Consider the following 10,030-nt stretch of genomic DNA (forward strand, 5'->3'; position numbering starts at 1 on the left):
CCCAGTGAACGCAATAAATAATTGCCCCGCTTCCGATGCCCACGTCATACACTCCAAAGGAGCATAGACGTGAGAGGGAGTGTTGGAGTATAATGTCCGGCCCTCTCCCATTGTTTGGGTTTTTATATGAGTTGGACGGAGCATGAATTCAATAGAGACTCTCAGGCATAAATAAATCTAGACATCTAGTTCTAACCGATCGGTTCTTTGTTTTACTTTGTTGGATATGTTGGATTTATTCTTCCAATTCGCTCAATGTGAGTTCTTTGCTCCAGAGAGAGTAAATTACAGAAAACCACCACTTTGCAGGCTAGGTTAACAGAAAACATTATGCTACATTTTTTATACAGAAAACACCACATCTTGTGTTAATTTTCGCGCAAAAATCACTAATCGACGGATCTGGCTCTGTTAAGTGAGTTTATAACAGGTGAGTCTCTTTTATTTGCCTACGTGGCGTAACCAGCCGTCCCGACCGCTGTTAGAGCGGTAGATTGCGCCGTTCGAGTCAAATCCATTTTCCGTGGTCGCCGACCTAAGCCGGGTGGGATGGATGTCGCGTGGTCGTCGACTTGAGCCCGCCGCCTCGCCCGTGCTCTTGAATGGGCTCTGGGAGACGACCGCCAGTGCCCGCGTGTAGTCGCGAAGAACGAGGCCAGCGACAGCCGGCTCTGCACCATCTCCAGCATGTTGTCCGGGAGCACCCTCGGGGATGACATCGATCCCTCCGCCACTACATCATCCTTAGGGCATCTCCAGCCACGCCCCCAACAGCCCCCCCCCCCCAGGCCATTTTTTTGGCGCCGGCGCCGAAAAACGGCCCAGTCGCGCTCACAGGACGCCGAAAATCGCCGGTTCGGACCTTTTTTCCGTCCGGCGGTCACAGGCCGAACCCGGCGCGCTGGGGAGTAGTTGGGGGCTCTGGCGCTAGGGAAAAGCACGCCTGGTCCACACCGACAGGGGAAAAGTCAAGGTTTTCTTCCCCCGACTCGCCTCGCACCCCCCGCGCCCTCGGCCACCACTAGCTATATCCCGGCGACGGCCGCCGCCCTACTCCGCTAGATAGCCATTCCCCGCTGGAAAATAGCAGCGCTTCACCGCGGCAGCCCCTCCCACAGCAGCTGGGCGTTTCCGGCCGCCGTTTCCGGCCGCAGAGGCGCGGAGCGGCGGGTACACGCCCACCAAGCCCAAGGTGTTCGGCGTTTTGCCTGACTCGGCGATGGACTCGGATGACGAGGAAGAGCTCGCCGCGCTGCTGGAGGAGGAAGCCGCGGCCGACGTCCAGGAAGAAGAGCATCTCATGGTGCTCGTCGCCCTCGCGTAGCTGCTGGCGAGCAATGAAAAGCCGCGGCGAGGTGGCTCGGCGCCGGGGCGGGTGAAAGCAAAGAACCGGCATCGTCTCGAAGGCTACTGCATGCTCTACTCCGACTACTTCGCCGATGCTCCATTTCATGGCGAGAAAACATTTCGGCGCCGTTATCGGATGAGCCGAAAGCTCTTCCTCAGGATTGTGAATTCCATCCAGGAGTTCGACAACTACTTCAAGTGCAAGATGGATTGCACTGGCGCTCTTGGATTCACCTCCATCCAGAAGTGCACGACAGCGATGAGGATGCTTGCATATGGAGCTCCCAGTGATTCACTCGACGACTATGGGCGCATGGCCGAGTCCACCAGCATAGAGTGTTTCTATAAGTTCTGTCGGGCAGTGGTGGCAGTGTTTGAGCCACAATAATTGAGAACACCCAATGCGGAAGACACTGCTCGGATCCTAGCCCAGAATGCAGCAAGAGGATTTCCTGGGATGCTTGGAAGCATCGACTGCATGCATTGGCAACGGAAGAATTGCCCATTTGGTTGGCAGGGGATGTACAAAGGCGCCAAAGGTGGTTGCAGTGTGGTGCTTGAGGCGGTAGCCACACAGGACCTCTGGATTTGGCACTCCTTCTTTGGTATGCCAGGAACTCACAATGACATCAACGTGCTGCAGTGCTCTCCTGTTTTTGCCAAGCTCGTTGAGGGCCATTCTCCTTCGGTGAACTTCGAGATCAATGGGCACCAATACAACAAGGGGTACTACCTAGCAGATGGCATCTATCCGAGATGGTCGACATTTGTGAAGACGATCTCAAACCCTGCGGCAGGAGGCAAGAACGCCTGGTTTGCGAAAGTTCAGGAGGCTTGCAGGAAGGATGTCGAGCGGGCATTTGGTGTGCTCCAATCTCGATTCGCTGTTGTTCGGTACCCCGCTCAGACCTGGTCCAAAGATCAAATGTGGGAGATTATGACTTGCTGTGTCATCTTGCACAACATGATCACCGAGAGTGAGCAAGATGACCCAGTGTTTGACACTGAACCATACTACAGGCAGGGTCCTCTAACCGAAGTTGATCACCATCTACCGACAACTTGGACTGCCTATCTCAGTATGCGTCAGGAGATCCGAGACCCACAGGTGCATCATCAACTGCAGAAAGATCTGATTGAGCACCTATGGAGGCTCAAGGGGGACGCCGTGTGATGAAATACGAGTTTTTATTTGTTGAACTATATAATTAGTATTGAACTATTTGTTGTTGTACTATTTTGTTGAAGTATTTGATTTTTCTATGATGAAATATGTGATAAGAAATAATTGTGTTGATAATTGAACGTCGAGACACGGCGAAACCACGCCGAATGTGGGCCTATTCTCGCCCATATGGGCCCTTTATTCGCCAAAATTGGGCTGCAAAGTGGGCCAATTTCGGCGCCTGGGGGCGATGACTGGGCACAAAACCGCCCCCAGCGCCGATTGTATCGCCGGCTCGCCTTCAGGGAACGATTTTTATGCGTCCTGGAGAGCCAACGGCTGAAGATGCCCTTAACCTCCAGCGCCTGACTGAGGTGCATGACGGCGGCCGTGGTGTGGTTCTTCCGCCGGCCCGCACCAAAGGGATGAGGATGGGTCCCCCAGGTCTGGCGCCGGGCAGTGCAGGGAGACCGAGGCCACTCGGATCTGACACCATCCTCCACTTCACCGCACTCAGTGAGGCCGCATCCCCGTCTACAAGCGCGCTCTCGAAGCAGTGGTGCGGGCTATCGTGCACCTCGAGTGCCATGAACCTGCATGCGTTCCCGAGCCTAGGTTTGAGTTCATGGTGAGGAACAGAGCACGAACCACATATCGTTTTTCCTTTTTTTCCTTCCAATCTTCCAATAATAGGTGGACCCCACACGGCCACACATGATTATAACGTTCCTAGACGTTGCCGTTATAAGTGAGATGTTAAGCGGTGCCACATCAGCCTGACTGGCAGACCCCAACTTTCATAAACATGCTCAATCGAGCCTAATCCGCCAATCAATATTATTTGCAAAAAGATTACGCTAGATATGGTGTTTTCTGTAAAAGAATTGTAGTTTAGTATTTTTTGGTAACCTAGCCTTTAGAGCGGTGGTTTTCTGCAATTTACTCCTTCAAAGGAAGACCAGGATGGAATTCAAACTAAATTTGGGACGATCGCCATATATATAGAAATATAAATTGTATGCAGCAACCAAGTAAATGCAAATATAACACAGATATAGTACTCTGAGTTCCTCGAATCAAATAAGTAATGTGTTCGCTGCGGCTGGTTGACACTCGATCCTGAATATTTTTTGTCATTTTGTTAGCCCCGAAATTTTCACTAGCTCAGCTCTCAATAGCTAAAATTTCATACTAATATTTTGCGTAAGTATTTTCTGGGCTGCCAGTTCCACTTGCTATACTTACGTGAAAAATTAGTCCTGCTCATACTAAAACTGTTTCTCACAATCTTACTAAGTGGTAAGTACACAGCTGAAAAAAAGAGCCCCCAACCCAGAAGATTTTGTACTAATGGTCATTTTGCAAGAACGGTGAGAGGATTTTGCAGTATGAAAATCCAAAACAAAAACGACCTAATTAACAAAGCGGAAACCTATACACGAGAATCTGGATCAAATACAAAGAAAGTATAAAAAATTACCAACACCGAGCGGCGTGCTGTTTTTGCAATAATGCAGAGAAGATTTTGCAACAATGGTCATTTTCACAATCTAGGGAAATTTTCGAGCAGGTAAAGAGTACGGTTATTTACTATGCAGGAGCTCAAGTCTCTCGAGAGGATTTTCTAGCGGAGCCGGTTTCTACAGTCGCCCTACTAGCTAATTAAAGTGTGCCATGTGTTCACGTACACATACCAGATACGAAGTATTTCATTCCTTTCTTTATCATAGAGAAACACTTGCAATATACAGTCTGATCAGAAGCAATGCGTCATTGATTAGAAACACTTGCTTGCATATTGTCCCTGTAGAAAATCATTGTGTGCTGTAATTGCAATGATGTTACTTGTGTTCACTGAATGATATACAGGGGTGTATTAGGTTTGAGGCCAGCTCATCTGGTGGACCTGGGTTTTGGTCATTTTAACTTGTCGGATATCTGGTTCATCCCGTGTATTGTTCAACATAAGGTGTGTGCAATATTGCTGGTTTACTTGCAAGATTCTTCCCGTGTTGAGTAACATTTTTGTGACAAGGACAGTATGGCTCCTAAGATTGGTAATTTGCGTCTGAACTTGGGCTCATTTGCATCCAATGAACAGTAAATTTTAAAAAAAGTAAAGAAATTTGAAAAATCCTAATTTTTTTGGCATCAAAGATCCTCGGGTGCGCAAGGAGTCTGCAAATTTTTGTGATGTTTGAACGTTCGAGGAGCTTTAGGAAAAAAAAGGGGTCCAAACAGTGTTCTTTTTTCAAAGTGTCTTTCACAGCCAAAATTTGTATTTTTTGCCACAACCTTGATGAATGTCTAAACACTGCATCTTGGATGCCAAAAAATTTCAGATTTGTTTTAAGTGTTTTGCTATTTTATTTGAATTTACTGTTTACATGATGCACCTGCACCGAATCGGCCGCACTCCTTAAGCTCCTAAGACTGGTTAATCTAGCGAAATTTTGTCAATGTCTTCACTTGCCATTGCCCACCACCATCCTTTTCTAATTGGAACATCAGCCACATGATAAAAGTAGTTAGTAGTATTATTGCCCCCTTGACAGAGTAGTTCATTTTCTTTGGTCAATCCAAACAGGAGCCACAAAGTCAGCTAAAAACAAAACAAAATAAATATTTTGTGAGTTGTAACCAGCCAGCCATCAGCAGAGCATCCCATCCCATGGTTTCATAATGCGTAAATGAGATCACCACACAACCGAACACATGGCATGCAATCAGCACAAACGGGGACCTAAAGGCCTCTCCCAACATCTGCTAATTTAGCCAGCGAAGCAGCCAAGCAGACCAGGCAAGCATTGGCCGGCCCTCCAGAAGGATTACAGCTAGAAACCTTTGTTTCCAAGCCAAAGTCTCAAGTCTCTACATCTAACAAAAAAAATGTCTGAAGTCTCTAACTCCAAGAACTACTCTCTCTGTAAACTAATATAAGAGAGTTTGAATAGGGAGTACTATATATAACCACCCAAATGATCTCTCCTTCTTCATTCAAGATCACAAGCCTGACAACATCTCCACCTCTCTCCCAGCACCAGAGTCATCTTTGCTAGTTCATTGCAGCAACATCCGTGGACGAAGCAAATGGCAGTTACTCTGAAGCTAAGGATCCTTGCTGTGGCGGCAGCCGCCGCCGTCATGGTCGGCACGGTCTCTGCTGCCGATGGACCAGCTCCCGCGCCTGCCTCTGGCGCGTCGGCTGCCGCCCCGGCTGTCGCCATGGCATCCCTGACCGCGCTTGTTTTCGGCTACTTCTTCTGAGGCCATGTACTCGTGCGCGCAATTATTTGGGATTTTTCTTTGGTTCCTCTCGTGTTCATACATGATATAGGTACATATCTATCCCTCCCTAATTTTTAATTTTTAATTTTAATAATAAAGCACGGATTGACTCCGTGGGTTCACCATCACAATACGCTTTCTTTTCATGAATTTACGTTTTCTTTTTTCTGTAACACATCTATATTTATTTACCATATCCAAAGTTGTTGTTTTCCCCCGCCGATCCGGGAGCCCCTTGCCGCCCCGCCGCCTTCGCGCTCGGCCTTGCCACCGGCTGCCGCGCCGCCGGACCTCCACGCCTCGCACCCCTCTCCCTGCTCTCCCTCTTCCCCGTTTCCTTCCCCTCTGTTTCTCTTTCTCACACAAGGACTGCCTCTCACTTCTTCTACAGGAGCAGCCATGGCCAACGACTAACGCCGCCTCGCCCGAATCAGGCCGGAATCGACCTCCTGCAGCCGGATCCGCGCCATCCCGACCTCGCCGGCCTTCCTCCCCGTCTTCATCGCGATCCATCACCGGGCTCGAAGACAATCCCATTATGTAGCAGCAACCGCTGCCGCCGCCAGCAGCAGCAGCAGCAACAGGCGCGGCCGAGATCGGCGGAGACGGGGGAGCATGCACGCGCTCCCCGACTCACCCCATCTGCGCGCACGTTCGCCATCACAGGCGCCGGCGGCTACCGCGCCACGGAGGTGCTGGACACATGGCAGCCCATGCTGAAGGCGGACGTCTACTCCCTGGGAGTGCTCCTACTGGAGCTCCTTACCTGCAAGTCCCCGACACACGCATCCATGTAGGACGATGTCGGCGGCGCGCTCGACCTGCCGTACGTTGTTGGTATAGTCGGTGGTGCGCGAGGAGTGGATGGCTGAGGTGTTTGACGTGGAGCTCGTGCGGCTGGGCGCCATCACCGATGAGGAGATGGCTGCGCTGCTGCAGGCACCCGTAGAGCTATGGGCATAGAGGCAGCAACTCGAAACTCCATGATTTGCACACAGCAGCACAACGCCACGGTCTGCATGCGGCATGACCAACTCCACTCAGATTAAAATTATGTAGCTGTATACGATCCTCCCTTTTGTTCAGGTTTCCATGATTTTTTCAGTTGAATTCAGTTGCAGATTCATTCAACTCATCTCCATTGCCACACACAGAAAGGCTCTGATTTTTATTTTTCTCTGCAAATTGTAACCATTTTTCATATCACACTAAGCAGGCACCACTTGTCAATTTTAGTAGAGTCTGTACATTGGGTCGTTGAGTATGATAGCTGAGCGGCCTCTGCTGATATAAAAATTCTTCCAGAATCTGGTAAGAAATTTTCATAGGACGTATATTCAGCTCCTGAGAAGTACTTAAATATCAAAGGATTGCATACTTTATATGTAAATATCTTACTCAGAAAAGTAGATCATGGAAGAGTCATCTGTACAGTCATTTTGAAGATTATGTTACCCAAATTACAACTCACATTAGAAAAAAAAACTAAGCATCTGCAGCTTTCTTCCTGAGATTGCAAAAGAAAATTAAGACAACATGCATGCTGGTGTCCTGCAATTAGTAAGTCATATCTAGAAAACCCAAAGTAAAACTGATATATGTCAAATGACCCATATTTAGGGTGGTTTTACCAGAGAGAGTATCGTGTATGGTTCACACAGACTCCAGATGTGGCACCTCTTGGAAAATTCCATTGTATGAATGAGGATCCTACATTTCCTTTGATCCGAACCTTTGGTACACAATTTTAAAGGTTTCATCATAATAAAAACTGACAGTCTTTATACAGTAATCTGAACATTTTGTGGGTTGCCGGACAACTTTGTTCTCCAGTATAGGTGGCGTATGTTTGTGCAAAATGATCATGTAAGGACATCTGGTAACTTTATTCTTTTGTGAAGGTTGATTTACTTGATGGAGAAAACTTACATTTCCTCTAAACAAGTGAACATGACATGTGTGATGTTCAGAAAAAGGAGCTTTCGTGTGTTGGCCGGCAGCCCTAATGAACTTTAGACATGTATCCGAGGTTTCGTTGGCTGTAAATCAGTACGGTCAACAATTTGAGTTTTAGCTTTCTACCAAAAAAATAGAACTTAACTACCGGTACCTTCAGATTTAGAATATTCCTCTGCTTTGGGACGGATGGTGGTTATTTGTAGTGATTGGGATAAACTCTGCACATCGATTACACGTGAATTTACCAATCTGATTAAATGAGTGGAGGTTCACAAAGTGCACATGTATAAACCTTTCGTCCATCACCTTAGTGACATGTAATAATTTTGTAAAGGTTACAATGATGCACCATTTAGAAGTAGCAGTTATTAAACTCTCAAAGAATATGCTGCAAAGTGGAAGGCACCGATCGAATTCCTCATGACATTCATCCCTCTCCACCCACAACGCTCTCATCGTCTGCTAAATGGACCAAAATGATGTTTGGAATTGCTTGCTGCTGCAATTGTTATTCTAGGTTTGTTTGTTTGCTGCTACTATTACTTAAGATTATTGATATTGCTAATTTTTCTGGTTCAGAAACATAAATTTACTCGGAGTAATACCGGCCCCATGTCATGAGCTCATGCGCAATTCTCAAATGATCCATCTTTTTTCTCATGAGTGTCCATTGTCCCACGACACAGTTTCTCATGATCAATGTTTTCTCCCGTTGCAACGCACGGGCATTTATGCTAGTTGTTGTTAAATTATGAGCCAAACTATACCGTATTGAACTAGACATAGTACATACGGAGTGGGCCTTTGCGTTGGTACTAACGCGTACGAGTACAACTCGTTTACTTGTCCTCCAAAGACTCTCATGTATTGCCCTCTTATATACCCCATGTAGTCGCACCTCAGACGGTCTGTCGTCTTGTGCTTGTAATACTCCTCCTCATAGTGATTGCGCCTTCATGCGTCCGTGGTTTTCTCCCGCAAGGGTTTTCACGTAAAAATCCGTGTGCTCTCGTGTCTCGTTTATCTCGTTATTATCTAACAAAGTGGTATACAGAGCTAAGTTTTGAGACGAGAGTTAGGGTTGGCGTTCTGTGCGCGCCGCCACATCCTGCGATCCGCCGAGTCCGAGGCGAGTTGATTTCCGCTGCAGTTTTAGGGGCTGTTTGGTTCTAGGCCTAGGAGTGCCACATTTTGCCATACATTTTTTGCCACACTTGTCTAAGGTTAGTTCTTCCAAATGAGAGCCACAAATTGGCAAGCCTAAGAGAATCTTGCCACACTTTTTAAGTGTATATCATGTGGGGCCTTAGTGTGGCAAAAAGTATATTGCCTAAGGTAAGGCTTAAACCAAACACCCACCGAAATTGGTCAAAGTTGCCTAACATTAGTTGTGGCAACATGTGGCAACCATAGTCACAAACCAATCCGCCGAGACCGACAGACGGTGGGCGCGTCCATCTGCTGCGCTTGTCTACAACTGCCGTACGCGATCTGTGGCATCCACGAGATCCAACACGCGCATCAACCCGAGGCTTCAGGAGCAAGCGATCTGACCAACCGCCACGTTATCACGTGAAGACCAAGGGCTGACAGTACTAGTGTTCTAGCACATCAACTAGTACTCCATCAAATCAAGCTACAGTGCACTTTGGCCCTGGTTGCTACATCCACCCGAAGCTACCAGGTGTTATTTATCCTACTATCCGTTTGATCTGCATATTAAATTCTATCAAGAATTTTTCTTCCGGCTTGTATTACTTTGTGTACACAGATTTATCTGCTCATGGCTTCCATGGAGTATGATTTTTCGCTGCTGGATCGTGACCCAAGGTTTACCCTATGACAAGTCAAGATGCGGGCGTTGTTGGCACATGCCGACTATGATGTAGCACTGGATAGTTTTGGGAAGAACCGAATTGAGGACTGGACACCTGAGGAGAAAAGAATTGATTGTAAGGCTTTGTCACAAATTCAACTCCATTTTCATAATAATATTTTGCAGGAAGTTTTGAGCGAGAAAACTGCCGCCGCTCTATGGTTAAAGCTGGAAGGGATTTGCATGACTAAAGATCTCACCAGCAAGATGCATCTGAAGCAAAAATTATTCCTGCACAGGTTACCCGAGGGAGGTAATGTTTTGAATCATATTTCATAATTTAAAGAGATCATATCTGATCTAGCTGCAATGGAGGTTAAGTATGAAGAGGAAGATACTGCTTTAATGTTACTTTGTTCACTGCCAAGTTCTTATACCAATTTTAGAGACACTAT

General features: G+C 47.2%; 1 long non-coding RNA gene across 1 annotated transcript; it reads left to right on the plus strand.

Annotated features, from left to right (window-relative positions):
• Positions 1 to 5,357: 5,357 nt before the first annotated feature.
• On the plus strand, positions 5,358 to 7,035 carry LOC119285957. Its single transcript, XR_005140078.1, has 2 exons — positions 5,358 to 5,849; positions 6,192 to 7,035. It is a non-coding gene; the product is annotated as an uncharacterized LOC119285957 (long non-coding RNA).
• The last annotated feature ends 2,995 nt before the right edge of the window (positions 7,036 to 10,030 follow it).

This window comes from Triticum dicoccoides, chromosome 1A (genome assembly GCF_002162155.2).
Source record: "Triticum dicoccoides isolate Atlit2015 ecotype Zavitan chromosome 1A, WEW_v2.0, whole genome shotgun sequence".
Classification (NCBI taxonomy): domain Eukaryota; kingdom Viridiplantae; phylum Streptophyta; class Magnoliopsida; order Poales; family Poaceae; genus Triticum; species Triticum dicoccoides.